Raw genomic sequence first — 20,098 nt, forward strand, 5'->3', positions numbered from 1 at the left:
CTCCCCCATGTCTTCCAACACCTCTATGCTTTTCACGGATCCCGTCGGCTCCTTTGGCTCTTTTTCAACAACTAGTTTTACAAAAGGGAATAGACAGAACGTGGCTCCCTTCTTCCCAGCCTCCAGACCTGCTCTCCTGCTCTCCTGCTCTCCTGCTCTCCTGCTCTCCTGCTCTCCTGCTCTCCTGCTCTCCTGCTCTCCTGCTCTCCTGCTCTCCTGCTCTCCTGCTCTCCTGCTCTCCCGCTCTCCTCTAGCCCAGTTTTAAAAGCTGGCCGGGCAGTCCTTCCTATTCCCCCAGTCTCTGGAGAAATCTAAACGTCTTTTGTATAGTCAAACTCTGTCATCCACATACATCCCACTATTATTGTAAAATGTTGATGTCAGTCTTATCTAAAAATAGAAGTCCACTCCACAGGTCCTCCCACTCCACCACCAAACCTCCTTCTTCTCCTTTTAAAAGCCAGACTCCTCAGCAAGGTTCTTTATTCTTACTGTTTGCTTCCCTCACACCCACCCAGCTGCATCTGAGTTTTAATGGGCACATAAACCACATCATTTCTTCCTGCTGGATGCAGATGTTTGCAGGTGTTACAGGACCCAGATTGGAGTCTTCGGCCGGTCACCCAGGTCAGTGTGTTCCCCAGGTCCACCTTCCTTCACAGCCCCATCTCAGCGCCCTCTCTGTCGCCCTCTGCCCCTTCCCCGCTTCTGATAGAGGCCCTTTGCTCTCCTGTTTCTCCACAACTATCCTCCGAATGCAGATGTCTAGTGAAATGCCACTTCCTCTGGGAAATCATCCCCTGAGCCACAATATGAGCTCATCTTTTTTCTTTCAGAGGACTTATCTTCATTTGTAACTTTAAATTTGTGCATTCAATTCCTGTCTCTGCAGTATAATGTGTAAGAAATTTTCATTTCTCATTACATTCGTCGTATACAGTCCTCTCTCAGGTGCCTCCTGGTGTTTCAGTAAATATGTTTGAATGTTTGAACACACCAAACTCCAGCAGAGTACAGAGCATCTTGCAGTTATGTGTGGATTCTGCTTTGGAACACTGTTGTGTCGCTGTCCTCAAAGTCACTTGAACTGCTTGACTTTGAAGTCAGACGTTTGCTGCCAACTCTCTTTGGCTTAAAGCTATTTAAGCTTCCTAGTTCTTGTTAAAGAAACTGTCAGAGATATGTATTTCCTTACAGATGCTAGATGCCAGCATCTCCTTTATTGGTCCAGAGAGACAACCTTACTCTCCCTCCTCTAACGTTGTTCCCTGAGTCACAGCAAACAAGCTCTAGAAGCTGACTCAAGGAGGGAGGAAAGAGCACTTTCCCAGGGAGATCAAGGCAATTATCCATCATTATTGGGCAAACAGGGTCAATTAAAGGCATTCACATGTAAAACATCCCTTCAGAAAGCCACTCAGCCACGTGACAGCCTTGGGAGAGAGACAGTGATGCCAGGAAAAGAAAGAACTTTAGACCTTTGGGCAGGAACACTTGCTGGCATTTTCTGTGTTCTGAAATCATCTACTTATAAATCCTATAAACATGATTGCTACTTCTTTATAACAAATAAATTTAACACTTTCACAAAATTGCTTTAATTACTATCTAGAACTGTGAAGAAGAGAAAATGGGATTAAAAAATGATAAGAGAAAAAAAACTCATATTTTTTCTTGGTCTTGGAGTCTTCAGTTATCACAGTACAATTACCTCTTTCAAAAATATGGTGATTAAATTAATTCATTTCTTTTATAAAAGGTTACTGGTTGCTTTCTAAACTGTGGAAATTTATATATGCATACCAATAAAATGATAAAACAAGCTGGATTATTTATCCCAAGTTATTAGTTACAGAAGGCAGTTTGTTTGTTTTCCCTCTGTACAGAACAGGGCTGGAGGTCAAGGCATATTTATCCACTTTTCACATTTGTCACTGCAGCGTAAGAATTGTGCTCAGTGGGGACTTTTGGAAAGCAAGGGTGGTGTTCTCTCTCTTCTTTCTCTCTCTGTTGTTTTTGATCCGTGGCCTTTCACTGCAAGCCAATCTGGCATAGATCTCACTGTGTTGCCCAAGCTCACCTCAAACCGGAGGCAGGTCTCCTGCAGGCCTTTGAAGTGCTGGGAGAACAAGCAGGGGTCGCTATGATCATCTTTATTTCTATCTGTCTGTCTGTCTATCTATCTTCATCATCATCATCTATCATCTATCTATCTTTCTACTTATCTACTTTTTTTTTTTTTTGAGACAGGGTTTCTTCCTGTCCTGGAATTCTCTCTATAGACCAGGATGGCCTTGAACTCACAGAGATTCAGCAGCTGGGATTAAGGGCATGTGCCACCACCTCATGGCTATCTTTAGTTTTTAAAAGGGAAAAAATATGCATACGCAGTAGAAAATATAATTTGGGTCTGAGGCTTAGTTTAGTGGCAAAGTACTCACCCAGCACACACAAAGCCCTGAAGTTAATCTCAAGCACCCAAAAGTAATAATAATAAAACTGTCATGAGTTTTGTATTAAACATATTTGGGTCTTATTGCTGGTTTCTATTTTTCATACTCAGAATAATCTTTAAAGTATGATAGCAATCTTCTTTTTTTTTCCCAAAACATTCTATAAGGCATAGATTTTTATTTATTATATTAATTTTATACACCTTATTTTTCTTTTTAAATAATAATAATAATAAGTATTATTTATTACAGTTTATTCACTTTGTATCTTGGCTGTAGCACCCTCCCTCATCTCCTCCCAGTCCCCCTTCTCTTCATTCCCCCCTCCCACACCTATGTCCCTCCTCTAGTCCACTGATAGGGGAGGTCCTCCTCCCCTACTATCTGACCCTAGCCTATCAGATCTCATCAGGACTGTCTGGATCCTCTTTCTCTGTGGCCTACTAAGGCCACCTCAGCAGAGGGAGGTGATCAAGGAGCAGGCAACTGAGTTCATGCCAGAGACTGCTCCTGCTCCCCTCACTAAGGTATCCACATGGAGACTGAGCAGCCATGAGCTACATCTGAGCAGGGAGTATAGGTGCTCTCCATGCATGGTCCTTGGTTGATTCATCAGTCTCTGCAGGACTCCCTGGGCCCAGATTTTTTGGCTCTGTTGGTCTCCTTGTGGAGTTCCTGTCCCCTCCAGGTCTTTCTATCTTCCCCTTCTTCCATAAAATTCCCTGCACTCTGCCCAAAGTTTGGCTGAGTCTCAGCATCTGTTTCAGTAGAGTCTTTCAGAGGCCCCCTGTGGAAGGCTCCTGTTCTGTTCCCTGTCTTTTCCTACTTCCAATGCCTATCCTGTTTGCCCTTCTGAATGAGGATTAAGCATATTCCCTAGAGACATCCTTGTTGTTTAGCTTCTTTAAGACTATAGATTTTATTATGTTTATCCTATATTATATGGCTAATATACACTTATAAGTGAGTGTATACCATGTGTGTCTTTCTGCTTCTGGGATACCTCACTCAGGATGATCTTTTCTAGCTCCCACCATTTGACTGCAAATTTCATGATTTCCTTGTTTTTAATTGTTGAGTAGTATTCCATTGTGAAAATGTACCACAATTTCTGTATCCATTCCTCATTTGATGGACATCTAGGTTGTTTCCAGATTCTGGCTGTTACAAATAAAGATGCTATGACAAATGTTTTTGTTGAATGGTGGAGCATCTTTAGAATATATGCCCAGGAGTGGTACAGCTGGATTTTGAGGTAGCACTCATCCTAATTTTCTGAGAAAGCAGATGGAAACCTTCAGAGAATTTATTAGGGCATTGGAAAGCCAAAAAATCAGTTTTCTAGATCTATCAAGAAGAAGATTGTGTTATGTAGTAAATTGTAACTTTTGTCTCCTGTAAGCTCAAATTAATGGTTAAAAATGATCTTTGTTTTTAGTTTGGACTTTTATACTTAGTGTGTTTGCATATATATATATATATATATATTCACGTATATACATATGTACACACACACACATACACAAACAGTTTGTTTTTTTAACAATGCATTAGCAAGAAAAAAGTTAATGTGATGAACAAAACGGTTCAGTTTAAATAAAGAATATATTTCTAAAATATGCAAAAATGCATTCTTAATTTTGTAAAGTCATTATCAACTCTCCAAATGTAGAACATAAATTTTGAGCATATCAACTGATACTTAATATCATGAACAAATTCAAAAAGGACAGAAGTCCTCATTCTTCTGATGTTTTGACTTGCAATAACAATGCACTCTCCCTGTCGTTTTGTTCTCCTCTGCTGTCTGCTGTGTGATGGTTTGCTGCTTAGATCCTACCCTGAATGCCTTTCAAGTTCTTTTCATCATTGGTTATAACTGAGAAATGCAGATAATGCAGCACGGAATATATACTTGGTCTCCACAAGGAGAGCAACAGAACAAGAAAATTTGAACACAGGGAACTTCCCAGAGACTCATACTCCAACCAAGGACTATTCATGGAGATAACCTAGAACCCCTACACAGATGTAGCCCATGGCAGTTCAGTGTCCAAGTGGGTTACATAGTAATGGGAAGAGGGACTGCCTCTGACATAATCTGATTGGCCTGCTCTTTGATCACCTCCCCATGAGGGGGGAGCAGCCTTACCAGGCCATAGAAGAGGACAAAGCAGCCACTTTTGATGAGAACCGATAGACTAAGATCAGAAAGGAGAGGAGAACCTCCCCTATCAGTGGACTTGGGGAGGGGCATGCATGCAGAAAGGGGAGGGAGGGTGGGATTGGCAGGGGAGGAGGGAGGGGCTTATGGGGGGATACAAAATGAATAAAGTGTAATTAATTAAAAAAAGAATTAAAAAAAAACAATGCATTAGCAGATTTTTACTTGGAACAATAGAATTGAAAAAGAGTCAATGAACATTAAGAATCGGGCACCATATCCTAATCTGAATTAAAGAGGAATACCAACGGAGCCCACCAAACGAGAGGCAGTGCAGCACACAGATTAAACATATAATTGTCCAGTAACAGAAACTAGGACGTGCCATGAAGGTAGGATCACTAAGAAGTCGTTTGTACCATGCTCGAAAGCCTTAGGACCAGATACGTTTTAGACGCCATTCTGTCTCCACTGCAATCCCTGGGTTTGGTTAGAATTAGAGCCTGTGTTTCTTCATACTCAAGTTGATGGTTTTTGATTTTTTTACACTCAACATGATACTTAGAAGCGTGTCTGTGATAAAGACAGTTGTGTCGTCAAAGCTCCACATATTTATACTAAACTCTACCTCAGTCCTTACTTTATGCAAATGATTAATTTTTCCCACTTTTTAACTTTAAGATTGGGCCTTTTCTGCTATGATAGGCTGGCTTTGGACTCACGGAGATCCTCCTGCCTGTCTCCCGAGTGTGCCACCACACCTGGCTAAAAATAAGTTTTGGTTCTGTTGCTCTCCTTGTGGAGCTCCTGTCCTCTCCAGGTCTTTCTGTCTCCCCCTTCTTTCATAAGATCTGGGCCCAGGGGTCTTTTCTGAGACTGATACTCCAACCAAGGACCATTCATGGAGATAACCTAGAACCTTTGCACAGATGTAGCCCATGAAAGCTCAGGGTCCAAGAGGGTTTCCTAGTAAGGGGAACAGGGACTGTCTCTGACATGAACTCAGTGGCTGGGTCTTTGATCACCTCCCCCTGAGGGAGGGGCGCCTTACCAGGCCACAGTGGAAGACAGAGCAGCCAGTCCTGATGAGACCTGATAGGCTAGGGTCAGAGGGAAGGGGAGGAGAACCTCCTCTATCGGTGGACTTGGAAAGGGGTATGGGAGGAGATGAGGGAGGAAGGGTGTGATTGGGAGGGAATGAGGGAGGAGGCTAAAGCTGGGATACAAAGTGAATAAACTGTAATTAATGTAAAAAATTAAATTAAAAAATATCAAAAAATAAAATGAAAAAAAGTTTTGACAAAATATTCCACAAATAAGGTGATAAGTTTTATCTGCTTCCCAGCCACTGATTTCACTATTTTATAGGAACACATAAAGTGTTAGAATGTCTAAAATGATGAAAGCACACACACACACACACACACACACAGACACACGTCACATATACACTCACACAAACCTATGTACAGTACAAGTAAGAACATAAAAACAAAATATCTAAGTTATTCTCCAGTTCTCAATCTCAAAGGAACTCAATAGACACTCTTTGAAGTATAAGCGCTACAGGTTTTTCTTTCCCTTTGAGCCATTTGCCTTGCATCTCTTTACACCGGTTTCTCTGGAACTAATAACCGCCCAGACCACATTATTTACAGAGTACGCTGTCTAACACCGCCATTTCACCAGCTTTCCTCTTTATCTAGGAATGAATGAAGCTGGCCAAAACAAGAGCTGGCAGCTCAGACTCAGAATTCCTCTTTCAGTCTGATAGGACCAAGAGCGAAAGACTTCTTAATAATACTATCTTCAGGTAGGGAGAGAGACAGAGAGAGAGAGAGGACAGAGACAGAGAGACAGGCCCGTTGGTGTTGCTGCTCTTAGAGCACAGAGCTCGTCTGCGTTTTTAAGGCAGCGGCAGACAAAGCCAAGAGCAGCTGCGCCGTGCGCACACAGCCAAGTCATTTGGCTAGAAACAAGTGACTCACACACAGTTGTCCTCTCCGTTCGTTCCTGACTGTCTTAGGCCCCACTGTCTTCAGTGGCCCGCGGGGTCTGCTTCACAAAAAGGAGAGAAGTTGTCTGATACTCATGTGTTACCTGACCGAACATCACAGCCTTGCGGCGTGAGCAGCTGGAGTGACCCAGGACGTCCCGCAGCTGCTCTGGGCAGGGACCGCCACCCCTGTGGCTCCGCTCGGTACCGCTGCGCTGTTCCCATCTCACCACCGCCCAAGCCTGGCTTCGGCCCCCGCCGGGCAGCCTGCAGGTGTCCCGAACTCGTGGCCCTGCTGCTCGCCTGCCACCTGCCTGGCGACTGCAAGGCGATCTCTTATCGTTTCTTAACCACAGACTGCCGCACCTGCAGACACTCTGACCCCTGACCCGAACCGCCTCAGTTTTCCAGCTGCAGCCACCACCAAGAACCCGGTCCGCTTAGCGCTCTAGCTTTGGCTTATTTTCGCCTGCTTCCCGCTGAGGCTGCCGCGGTGTGTAGTTCAGAAAGACCTCGGGGAAGCCGTGTGCGAGGAAGACAGACGCGTGGCCGGTGGCGCCAGCGACGTTGCCGTGAGAACGACTCAGCTCGAAACAGCTGAGAAGGCGCAGCGTGCGTGTGGTGGTTTATTTGCTGTCCCAGAAAGAACAAAAGACACCGAAAAGAGAGAAGGTGGTGTTGACCCTTCCTCGGTGCCTCCAGAAGCGCCGAGCACGTGCCGCCCAGCCTGGAGCTTGTCCACCCGCTCCAGGTGGCCTTCCGCTCCCAGCCCGCGCCCTCTGCCCAAGGCGCCGCGCCCACCAATAGGACACCGGCTTCTTTTTCCTTTTAGGACATCAAATGTTTACAAACAAGCTCTATTTTCTGTTCTGATTATTTTTTCCACTTGAGAAGAGCCTCCTCGGTTGGGAGTGCAGGCTTTCCCCTGGGTGCCTGGGGTGAAGGCGGGACTCGTGGGAAGGTGCTGTCTGTTCGGGACAGTCTGGGTAGAGCGCAGGGAGGGAGGATTCCCAGAGCGGGCGGAGGCTTCGTTAGCCAGCATCTCAGCGTTGTTAAGGCCTATTAAACCCTGTCAAGCGTGACGGGGCATTTTTTTTTTTTCCTTTCACACATCCTGGTGCACTTAGGACTGAGAGTCAGAAAAAGTGCTTGGCACAACGATTTAGCAGGAAAGAAAGCTATTTTAGAAGTCTTTTGGGAACATGTTTGTGCAACAGGAAAAAACATACAATTGGGTTGATAATAGCAGCTTGTAAAGGTTAGAGCCGCCGAAATGGGTTCTCTCCCAGGGAACGAGCCGTCCCGCGGTGGGGTTCTCGCCTAAGCGCGGCTTAATTCAGCGAGGAGCCTCTTCCTGCCGCCTTCTCTTGCACGGGAAAGTCTATTTTTAACCCAGACACAGTCCCAGGAGCTGATTAGTAAATGAAGCAGTGTTTGGGATGTGCAGAGTTACCGCCGCTCAGCTGTGAGAACCTGTCCCGCTGCCGCCTGAAGCCCCACGCCTGGTGTCCACCGCTGACCTCCTCACACCTCAGGTCCTCCCCGGCCCTGTGTCTCCTGTCGCGCCTCATTCCCGCATCCTTCCTTTGTGTTTGCAGCTCTTCATCCCTACCTGCTGCTCACGCGTAGCGTTGCTGACTTGGAACTCACCACCAGTGGCTCTCAACCTTCCTAATGCTGCGAACCGTTAATGGTACTTCATGGTGTGGTGACCCCTAACCATGAAATCATGTTCGTTGCTACTTCATAGCTGCAAATTTGGTTATGAACTGTAATGTGAATGCTTTTGGAGGCAGAGGCTTGCCAAAGGGTTGCTATCTGGAGCTTGAGAACGGCTGCCTGAGACACTAACATTTGGGAAAATTATCTGTATTTGCACACACATTTATTACACTATATATTCGAACTACAGACAGCTCTTTCCAGAGCAAATGTCTAGTGGTGATGGGTGAGAGCGTCCATTTCAAGAGCAAATGTCTAGTGGTGATGGGTGAGAGCGTCCGTTTCAAGGCTCTCGTTTGTTGATCTCTACAACGACAAGAAGGCAACACTCCTGGAATCATTCTCCCATAAACTGTCTTAGCGGCCTCTGGAACTTCCCGCCATCACTTTTCTCAGCTGTAGTCTTTGAGTCGGCCATTGATTCTTATTCTGACACCCAATATCCAATTCTGGGAATGACCTGTACTTTTAAGTCACTAAGTTCTCCGCTCACTATAAATGAAAGTTTTCTAACACCATGGGCATTTGAGTGTGTTTTTGTCTTAGCCACTGTGAGTGGTTTTTAACAAGTCAATGAGGGCTGAGTCCAGAGGCCACAGAGCTGAAACCTGGCTCCCTGGCTGGGTTATTAATGAAGACCCCCCTCACTGGTTATATCTATGATCTATGATGTCCATGATTGTACACTCACATCCAAACATCATGTGTACACACACACACACTCACACATGCACCTACCTATCAGAGTGCTCAATCTCAGAGAAAGCTGGTTCATTCTCTCTCTCTTTCTGTCACCATTGATGCCTGTGGCTCTTCACCTAGGGCTGGGCCTTATGAAATTTCTCAGTGGCTACCTCTACAGTGCAAGGCTCAGGAAAAATTGTAGAAATAGGAGCAAAAAATAGCAGGAACTCTGTCATATTACTCTAGTGTTTAATATTCCTAGGGTTGTTACTACTTTCTAGAAAAGTTGGGAAATACATGAAAAGCACTAGTTTTCTCAGGAAGGCACATATCCGGGCATCACTGCTTGTGGGGTTTGCTGTAGCCACTTCACACTGCTCAGGACAGGCTGGCTGCCTCCATCAGCAAAGCAGAGAGGATGTTCCCATGAAAGTCTCTGCTAAAGGAAAAACGCAGTTGTGAAATTTGCTTGAAAATCTATGGACTTGAAATGTATAAAAGTAAATGAGGTCACATAATCTCAGAATGAAAAAAAACCCTACATATTCTCTCTCATATGCAGTTTGTAGCCAATAATATATGTGTATATGCTTACAAATGTACGTGTGGGTACGATACTGCATGAAAGGAGAGCAGGAAGGGTTAAGTACAAGAGGTTGGAGAGGACAGATGCTGAATGGACGGCAGTTACGAAAGGGTAGAAAATGAATCGTTTTCCTAGTTCTAATTATGCTATAGATGCCTTAGTGTTAGTATTGGTTAAGTACATGAAACATTTGGACATTGAGCTGCCACAGGCTACATCTGAGCAGGGGTTCTAGGTCCTCTCCATGCATGGTCCTTGGTTGGAGCATCAGTCTCTGCAGGCCTCCCTGGGCCCAGATTTGTTTTGGCTCTGTTGGTCTTCTTGTGGAGCTCCTGTTCGCTTCAGATCTTTCTTCCCCTTCTTCCGTGAGATTCCCTGCACTCTGCCCAAAGTTTAGCTATCTGCTTCAATACCCTGATCAGTAGGGTTTTCTCTGACATGAGCTCTGTGGCTTGCTCTCTGATCACCTTCCCCTGGAGGGTGTAGCCTTCCTCCTCCCCTGTTCCGCAGAGAAGGGGAGACTCCTCCACTAACCCACCCCAGATCATCAAGTCCCATCAGACTGAGCACATCCTCTTCCCCTGTGGCCTGGAGAGGCAGTCCCGCCAGGGGAAGTGATCAGAAGGCAGGCAACAAAGTACATGTCATAGATAATCTGTGCTCCCCTTACCAGGGGACCCACATGAAGCCTGGGCTGCTATCAGGTACATTTGTATAGAGTGCCTAGGTCCAGTCCATTCACGGTCCTTGGTTGGTGCTTCAGTCTCTGCAAGCCATTCTGTGCCCTGGGTAGTTGGCTCTGTTGGTCTTCTTGTGGAGCTCCTGTCCCCTCAAGGTCCTTCTAGCCTTCCTCCAACATTTTCACAAGGCTTCCTGCGTTTGCCCAATGTTTGGCTGTGAGTCTCAGCATCTGTTCGGTCCATTATTGGGTGGAGTCTCTTAGAGGTCAGCTGTCTGTGAGCATAGCAGAATATTAATAGGGTTATTTTTTCAGTAACATTTACTTGTGAAATAAAACAGAATGTTTTGCCTGTAAGTTGAAATGCAAGCTTTGAAACCAAAATTTGAGGATGATGTATTTTTCTTTACAAAATAGCTCAATCAATGTAAAATACTGGATTTTTTTTTCTGAACATGAAATAATATACCAAATTGAAGGAAAAATTCCAGGTTTCCATGCAGCAATCTGGGAAATGATGTATGTAAGTGAGACAAGATTTTTTTGTGTGTGTTTTCTTTTACAACATTTCTATTAATTTTCTAATAAAAGACAAGAAAGATAGAGACAGGAAGATGAAGAAGGGGGAAGGAGTTAGAGCAATTATGAAAAGTGGTTTTTGTAAGCAACTTCTCCACTCAAATACATCTGTCTTCGGACATTAACTTTTAAAAATGCTTAATATATAAATCATCTAACACATAGCTTATACATTTATAGTGCACAGTTTAATGGTTTTGATGCTTGTAAGATTGTAAGATTGTGTAAGGGTCACATAATCAGATTTGAGAAAGTTTTATCACCCAAAGGATGCCTGTATCTATCATCAATCACCTCCATGGCTGCTCTCTCCCTACCCTAGGCAAACAATAATGGAATTTCCCATTTCTTAGATTAGCCTATTCTAGATGTTTCACACAAATATTGTCATAAATTGTGCATCCTTCGACTGGCTTTCAGTGAGCACAATATTTGCTTGTAACCAGCCTTGGTATGCTTGCACATGAGTGCTCCTAGAATTGTTCTTGACAGTTGGAAGGTGAAGACTTCTCAGATGCCTGTCAGCGGACTAATGCAGAAACGCAGAACATGACTAATGCAGAAACGCAGAACATGACTAATGCAGAAACGCAGAACATGACTAATGCAGAAACGTCCATGAGCTACATGTCCTCATTCCCTTTGACTATGTACCTAGACAGACAGTTGTGGCCAGATGGTAACTTCAGCTTTAACCTGTAGTATCACTTCTGAAGTATTTCCCTAAAGTGACTACACCATTTTACATTCCCACCAGCAACGTACACATTTTCCACACCTCTTCATATGCCTCTTTTTGCTTGGCTTTCTTTTTATCGTAAGTGTGACAACCTAGCGTAACTTCCCTAACTGGGAAGCAGTATCAGATTGTGGTTTTGAATTGCACTTCATGATAACTAACAATACAGAGTCTTTATTTCCAAGTGCTCAATGTATGTGTCAGATCCTTTGGCCATTTTTTTTTAATTGAGGTGTTCTTTATTGGGTAGTAAAATTTCTTTCTGTATCAATGATAAACACGTCTTATCAAATGTGATTTTCAAATTTGTCCCTCTGTTTCTTTTTCTTTCTTTTTTTCTTGTGTGTGTGTGTGTGTACATTGAATCTAGGACCTTGATCATTCTCGGTCCATCTTCTGCTGCTGAGGTACCTCTGTCCTCATTTCCACAATGGCACTATTGGTACACAAGCATATATAACTTTAATGTAGTCAATCTATTTTTGCTATTGTGACTTGTACTTTTGATGTCATGTCTATTAAAAGTATTTCCTAAATCATGGTGACAAAATGGTCTTGAATACTTTCTTCTGAGAGTTAGCTTTACTTTTTTGAGCTGGATATAAGTATATGCCATGGGCATACTTTAAGTCTTGAGCACCTGAGAAGGGTAGTATAGTATATGCTACCCCTTAACAGTCGCTTTATAGATCCATAGGATTTAAAAGCATCCACTATGAGTTATTACCAGGGCATAGAATATACTAAGAAATAATAATCTCTTACTTTAAATGAAAAAATCCCTTGGAAAAAAACCGTAACTATCTAGATTATATGATGGAGTGAAACTCAGCCATCTTGTTTTGTAGGAATTTCGTGCTAGCCAGCTGTAGAGTGAATAGGGAAGCTTCCTTATTCTAGAATTAGCCAGCTTGCTCCTACAGCAACACTTCTCAAGCGCTTTAGAATACAAAACAAACCTTAAAATTCGACTTTGTATTCTGAGGAATTTCAGAATTGTAACCGATTTTAAGAACGCCAGAACCAAGGGCTCTGAAAGTGTCACAGGCGTCTCTGCCGTGTGCGATGCTTAGGTGTCTGCCTGCACTGGGCTCCGTATTTTACCTGAGCTAACAGGACGCACATGAACATCCTGATACCATGTCCTGCCTGCCGGGCAGCTCTGGCTGAATGCTGTGCTTTGCCATGACCCTGCTACAAGGGAGGGTTCTGACTGCATCACTCTCGACCATAACCATGGCTCGCCCGGCCTAAGCAGAGGTTGTGCTAGCCTGACCAGAGCTTAGCCACATCTTACTCCAATTAATTCTTTCCACATTAGCTATGGAGAGTGTTCAAGCACAGAGCTGCATTTTTAAAAAAAGACTCCCTCCCATCTTTTACTAATTGGGCTGACACTGGCCACTTGCCTTTTCAAATAAAAAGAGTGTAGCTAAAATTACCGGAAAATGGCTAATTATGCCCACAATGAGAAAATTATTCCCATGAGTAAATACTCCAGAGTGTAAAATGAAATCCCAAACCCAATCACAAAAGAATCTCTATAATAGCTGCTCAGCTGTTCAGCCTGGAATGCTCATTAGATAAGCAAGTTGGCCAATTAGGGTCTCTGGCATGCGTTCAGCACAGTTTTAGAAGAGGCTATTTCAACCCACCTTGAACTCAAATTAGGAGGCTTCATATTTGTCTCCTTTAAAAACTTAAAATGATATATTTTTCATGATGCCACTATTTGAATATACTATACAAAAAATTGCTAGAACTTCAGTTTATACATGTCATTGTCAGATTCAAACTTGGAATGTTTGAATCTTGGACTGTTAGCAACTGTAGACTCCAGGAGAATATTTCTAAGACGTTAAAAATGACAAAAACAGTGTCAGGAGATTCAGCTGTCTTCTTTAGTCTCCTTTCAAATCCATGCCTTTCTCTTAGCCCATCTGTTTTCTCTCTTTTTCTCCCATGGTCTCCCTGACCCCTTCCCCCCTCCCTTTCACTCTCCCTCTCTCCCTATTGAGTCCAATTGGTGTTCCTCAAATGCTCTTAGATATGGAGCCAAACCTTGGCGTGAGGTCAGCCTAACAGGATCACACCTTTAAAGAGATTCTTCTCCCGGAAGCTGTCTGTTGCCAGAGCTCCTGAGAGAGAGACTTCTTGCCCAACTTCCTCAGTCCATTCTGGGGTTTTGTTGGCTTGTGTGCGTAGGTCTTGTCTATGCTGTTGTAATCGCTGTGAGTTCATAGGGCTAACTGTCCTATTTCCTGGTAGTCATTTACCCCTTCTCGCTCTTACACTCTTTCTGTTTGAAATTTCTTGACAACCCCTGAGGCTTAACAGTAGGGGTAAGATACAAATATTCCTTTTAGGGCTGAGTATTTCAGTCTCTCATTCTCTGCTTGCTGACTAACTGTGGGTATGTATGTTGACATTCATTGCAAAAAGAGTTCCCCTGATGAGGACTAGGAGATGCACTAATATATGGTTATAAATATAAGAACTTTGGGTGTGTGTGTGTGCGTGCAGTTTATGACTGTATCCATCTTACTTCCTAGGGTTTATGACAGCTAGTCATGAAATTTTGGTTCAGTTTCATAACAGGCAGGAGTTCCATCTTATGGAGAGGTCTTTAGACCCAATCAGCAAATGGTTGGTTACTCCATGATTTTCGTGTCACTGTTGTAGCAGCGGTCATGTCTTGCCAGGACAGTCATTACCGTAGCTCACAGGGTTGACAGCTCGTAAGACTGATGACTGCTTTTCTCGTGTGCTGCTGTGCTTCCCAAACTAAGATAGCTGGAGCGAAGCTTTCACATTAGTGCCAGATTGATTTCTCTACGTTCTGTCACTCCAGCATGTGTCTTCATCAACAGAGTTTTACTAACATGTCTGGAGAGTAACCAAAAGCCAGGACAATAGGCCGTTATGTTTTTTGGAAAGATCCTTTGTGATCTCACTAAATGTTTATATTTGATTTATCATAATACTATATAGGCCTCTTTGGGCCAGGTTTGGCTGTAACATTAAAATCTATCATATCTCCATCAATGACTACACTGTATGTGAATCAGATTGGTAAGTGGTAGTAATAGTTTTTTGTTTTAAGATTTAAGTTTTCTCAAAAAATAAGCAATGATGATAAAAGAAAAAATAATCAAGTTTTGAGACTTTTATATTAAAATTTTCCCTCTCTAATAGATTTGCTTCTTAGACTGTAAGAAGGATAAACTTTCTTCTTCATCCTCTTTGCCACAAGGAGGGCAAGCGTGTGCTGGCCAGAACATCACTGACCTTTGCTAAAGCCTAGGTTTAGGGTATTAGAGCATCTAGTCATGTGTGGGAAATGAAGCTTCTGTTGGCCAGCTCTGTTGTGGCTGGGTAAATAAACAAAGAAAAAGAATATGGCTTTGAGCCTAAAATAACTCAGGGTACTTAAGAGGCAGAGGAAGAGAAGATGGAAACTATTTTTTTCTTAGCGTGAACATACTCTTTTAATATTAGGATTAGGCAACTCAACTAGAAATTAACTTAATATAACATAACAAATGTAAAGTATATATACATGTATGTGAATAATAATAAAATGGAAAATAGAATGAGCAGGCTTTCAGGTAGCATGCAAACATTTGCATCTTTGTGTCCTGACAAATTAGCACCGATTAGCTATATTTATTAATATTTTTTTTGTAAAACAAAACATATTTATCCTACAATAATCCAAGAGTAGGGTCCTTTTCAAAATTCACGAACTTTATAGAGCAGCAAAGGTTATTTTGTAAGTGAACCCAGGCAGCTTTGAAAATTAAAATCAGAAGGGTAAATTATATAATGTTGTGACTGACTCATAAGTTGTGCTTCAAGTAACTTTTGTTTCTCCACATTCTTTCTGTGATGATAAATCACTTGAAAATTTAAAGTTTTGATGGTTGGGGAGAATCCGGGAGCTAGGATATGTACTTGTCTGTTTGCACGGAAGGAAAACCGCTTCCATAGAGAACCAGTTTTTCCAGTCTTTCTAATTTTGAGAAGGGAAAATAAATCATTCATAAACAATCCTTGAGACTAGAAACTAGAGTGGGAAAATGTTAGGCAATAGTACCAGTGCCATTGTGGCTACAGACTCAGTTGAGAGCAAACTGCAGCTTCCTCGACTCTGACAAGTGTCTTCAAACAAACCACAGGGTGCTGGGGATCCTACCAGCAGACTTGGCTGCTTACTTTGAACTCCTCATTGACTTCCTCTCTCCCCAAGTTTGAAAGAAAATACTTAGTATATTCTACAGCGTCACATTCAGTTGTCAGTAAATAATTCAAGATCTGAAAGATCATTTGCTTAAGAGTGTTAATTGATTAATGTGGAATGCATTTTCATAAAAGTGCATTCATAATGAACTTATTGTAGATGAAACACAGAATGAGACAGAGGAAGTGTGCAAAGAAAATGTTCAAAAAGACAGACACAAGTAAATGTACTTCCCCCAAGAGCCGTGCAAAAGCTGCATCTACCAATCTGAGACACAACCTAAGCTGATTTTCGGTTACATCTGCTATCCACGTACCCACCCAGGGTCTGTTTGTGACTAACCGCAGACCTCATGGTGAAAGGAGTGATACCTCCATTTCCCCACTCGCTGCTTGTGACGATTATCAGGGAAACTTGGATAAGAGCTCGTACGAGCAGGTGACAGCTGTGAACTGAGTCACCCCACAGCCTGGACATTGGTGTGTCTTGTGGAGAGTACAAGTGTCCACAATGTGATTGATGATTATCACACAAACTTGTTGCTGTAATCTTTTTTTGCATTTTATTTTTTACAGTCTACTACACACACGCACACACATACACACACGCACACACCCTCCTGTAGCGTGCTGGTGTCAAATGTCTATGAGGCTGCTTTCCTAAATAAATGGAATGAGGTGAATCAGGTGGAGACAGTGTCAAACTGGAGAAGATACATTCTATCTGGAGGGTAGATAGGGCCCTTGTTCTCCAGGGTTGCCAACAGAAGCCGGCCATGATTGTTTGCTGCTGTGAGTGACAGGGCTACACCTGCCCCACTGATCGGGAATAAGGCACTCCTGTGTAAAGCACACCCTTGCTCCTCCTGGGAGTGTGTTTTTCAGATCACCGAGGGATGGAGGGACGAGGAAAGCTAAAAACATGGAACTCTTTGCATTGAGAATATTTCTTCAGTTACTGTAGCCAAGATGACTTGGCAACTACTAAGGTGCATTTTTTAGAACTCTGATTTTGAAATGTAGTAGATAGCAACAAAAATAAGAGCGAAGTCAGGTGAAATGTTTCTTACTATGTTATGCTTGGGAAATCTCAAACATGATTTTGAAGCGCTTTGCCTTGAAGGGTTTAGCCCTGTACGCAGTGAAGGAAATTTGATCTTGACTCGTGTGTAAAGCATCAGAGCACTGTGTTGCTAAACCTATCTGTCTCCCAAGCAGAACGTTTATTTCTACTCCGATTTGCATGTGTTTTTACATACATACAGATGACCGTGAACTGGTCATCTTTTAAACATACCTCCCAATGGTTTAAATTTGTGTAATCTTGATGCCTTCCCAACTTAGTAGACCATTGCTTACTTGACACCCTGGCACCTGGCGTTCTGAGACTGAATTAGCAGCTTTCACGATCTGATTTTGTCAGGCAATAGTGATGCTCATGTAAGTATTTCAACATCAGAATCTGGTGGTCAGCGTAGATCTGTGGCTCTCAAGCTCCCTAACGCTGCGACTCTTTCATGCACTTCCTCATGCTGTGCTGACCCCAACCACTAGCCTAAAATTACTTCTTGCTACTTTATAACTGCGATTTTGCTGCTGCCGTGGATTGTAACGGAAAGACCTGGCACGCAGGGCATCAGATATGTACAGGCTGAGAACCACTGTGTAGCATCTCCACCAAAGCCTTCTAAGATAGGAAACGGTAATTGCTACTTAGGATAAAAAGTCTGGAGCGTAACGCTGGTTTTCTGAACTATTTCACTGGTTAATTCATTCATTTATTTATGTAGTAAGTATTTATGAGCGTCTGGCCAGGTGCACATACACTCAGGTGTGGTTTCTGTCCCTGAAGAACCAAACCAGAGAGTGGAGGGAGTGGACAGCTTAGAGCAGCCGCGCGCTGCCCTAGGCTCCACCTCAGGGCGCCTTCTGCAACCCTTGTGTCTTTGAGTCTGTAAATCAAAGACTCAGTTGTATTATTCGATGTCCCAATTATCCCAGAGAAATGAAAATCAATATGATGTTTAAAAACAAACTACAGACAAATGTGACGCAAACGACATCTAAAAGTTATTCTATGCTTAACTAGAGTGAATTTCAGACCTTCCTGATCTTGTAGATAATCGGTTCAAATTCAGACACGGATGACTGTCCACGGGTAAGCCTGCCGTGTAGACGTCTGCTGACGTGGCCATTGTTGCTTGTGCATGTCACGCACGTTTGCACGCGTGTGCTCAAGTAGGGACGCCACTGGTGAGCCTTCAAAGACACTTGAAGCAGTCCGACCCTATACTATCAGGCACACTAGAGATACCAGAGAGCGAGTAGAGGAAATCGTGAGCAGATATGTTGCTAAAGAGTAGCTGGTCTTAAAAAAGTCAGCTCATTAGAGGCAAAACCTCAACCCAAAAATCACATATTTGGCTTTGTAAATACATGATTTTTTATTTAGTTTTTATATTTATTTGTTGTGTTTGTGGTGGGGAAGCACTTGCATGGCGTGTGTGCACAGGTCAGAGGACTGTTGGAGGGGCTTATTCTTGCCTTTTTTCCTGTGGGTCACCAGGTCCTGTGGGGGCTCAGGTCATCAGGCTTGCTGAGCCATGCTTCTGGCCCTCTTTTAATTTTTTTTTTTTTTTAAGAAAAAGATTCTTGAGGAATTTAGCTCAGTGGTAGAGAGCTTGCCTGGTAAGCATAAGGCCCTGGGTTCAATCCTCACCTCAGGGGAAAAAAAATGAATACATGGTAAATAGTTAAAAAGAGAGAGAGAGAAAAAAAAAAAACAACAGAATCTCCAAGACTTAATGACTTTGTTAACCAAGTAACTACCAAACTTTTAGGTTTGCAAATATATTTTTTCTATTTTAGATATTAAGCACAAAATGAATTATCTTTCTGTGGTTTGAAGGAAAAAATGATGCAAAATCAGTATTAAGACTGTGATGGTGGTTAAACTAATGAGATAAAAGTAAGATATATTTATCCAAGTGTAGAGATATAAGTGTTTCCACATACAGAACCTACAAAGTTATCTTCCTGTTACTCTAACAAATAGATACTGATATTTTTGTTTTTATGTCTGGTAATAAGAGCAGTGAGGTGAGGCTGAAGCCGGAAGTCAGAACTGCCAGGCTCCCTGACATTAAACCTTGGTGTTCCGTATGTTTCCTGGCTCCAGATGAAACATACTCTTTGCGATGGGTTTCACATTGCTGTAATTTAATAAGTTATCAGGGCCGTGAAAAGAAGAGCTGTGAGCAAACTATATAGGCCTTCACTTCTTTAATACAAGTGCATGTATTCTCCTCATCCCCCAAACTGCATCTTTTTCCTTGTTCTGGTTGATAATTTGAGTTTCACTGATAAGATTAGAAAACCACACTCAATGTTTTAAGGCAGAATGATTGAAAACCCTGTAAAGAGAGAAATAAAGAAAAATCTACTTGTTATAAATACCTAAGGGAAATGTATGAATAAACCAATAAAAAGAAAATCATAAATTCATATTCAGAATCATTTTAAACATTATTTTGTTTGTTGAGATGGGGTCTCATTGTATAGCCCTGTTTGGCTTCAGTCTCCCCACACTGCCAGAATGCATGGAAATCTGCCTGTCTCTGCCTCCAGAGTCTTGGATTAAAGGTGTGCACCACCAGGCCTGGAAATATTTTCTTTAAAAATATAACAACTTTGAAATTCATTTATTCATAGGGAATATGTAAATTTCTAGGCCAGCTGTGCTCTTATTACACATCTATGATTTATACTGAAAAATTGTGTACAGTAACTAAACTGTTCAATAGTAACTCAAACCTATTATAAACAAAGAGTCTAAAAGTGAGGATGAAGACTACTCTTTCCACTATCATTTCTGTAGTTTATTAAAAATTAGAATAGCTCAAGAATGTATAATTTTAGTAACGGTATTACTTAGAAAATTTAAGTTTACTATGGAAATAATTTTGTTTTGTTAACATCATATTAAATTATTTTAAATCAATCCATATTTTAGGTCATGACCCTTGTAACTAAGAAGTTCTTGAAGACAATGTTGGACATGATCCAGGAGAAAATGTGATTCGAGTCTGGAGACAATTGTGCATGTAAGTATTTGGAAATTAGATTTTCCAGGGGCTAAATGTAATTAACAACTAAAGTAACAACTTGTTAATTACTAAATTGCAGAAACTTTCATTCCTAGTTTTCAGTCTAGCACACTATGTTTCAAGATATGAGATTAATACAGGCCTTCCTGAT

General features: G+C 42.3%; 1 protein-coding gene across 1 annotated transcript in view; it reads left to right on the forward strand.

Moving 5' to 3' along the window:
• The window catches only part of Calcrl (calcitonin receptor like receptor), a 97,563-nt gene that overhangs the window by 30,308 nt on the left and 47,157 nt on the right, over positions 1–20,098 (forward strand). Inside the window, exon 2 of the mRNA XM_060390381.1 lies at positions 19,854–19,944. The gene's annotated coding sequence lies outside the window, so the exon portion shown is untranslated. The remainder of the gene's footprint in view (positions 1–19,853; positions 19,945–20,098) is intronic.

This window comes from Meriones unguiculatus, chromosome 8, assembly GCF_030254825.1.
Source record: "Meriones unguiculatus strain TT.TT164.6M chromosome 8, Bangor_MerUng_6.1, whole genome shotgun sequence".
In the NCBI taxonomy this organism is placed as follows: Eukaryota; Metazoa; Chordata; class Mammalia; order Rodentia; family Muridae; genus Meriones; species Meriones unguiculatus.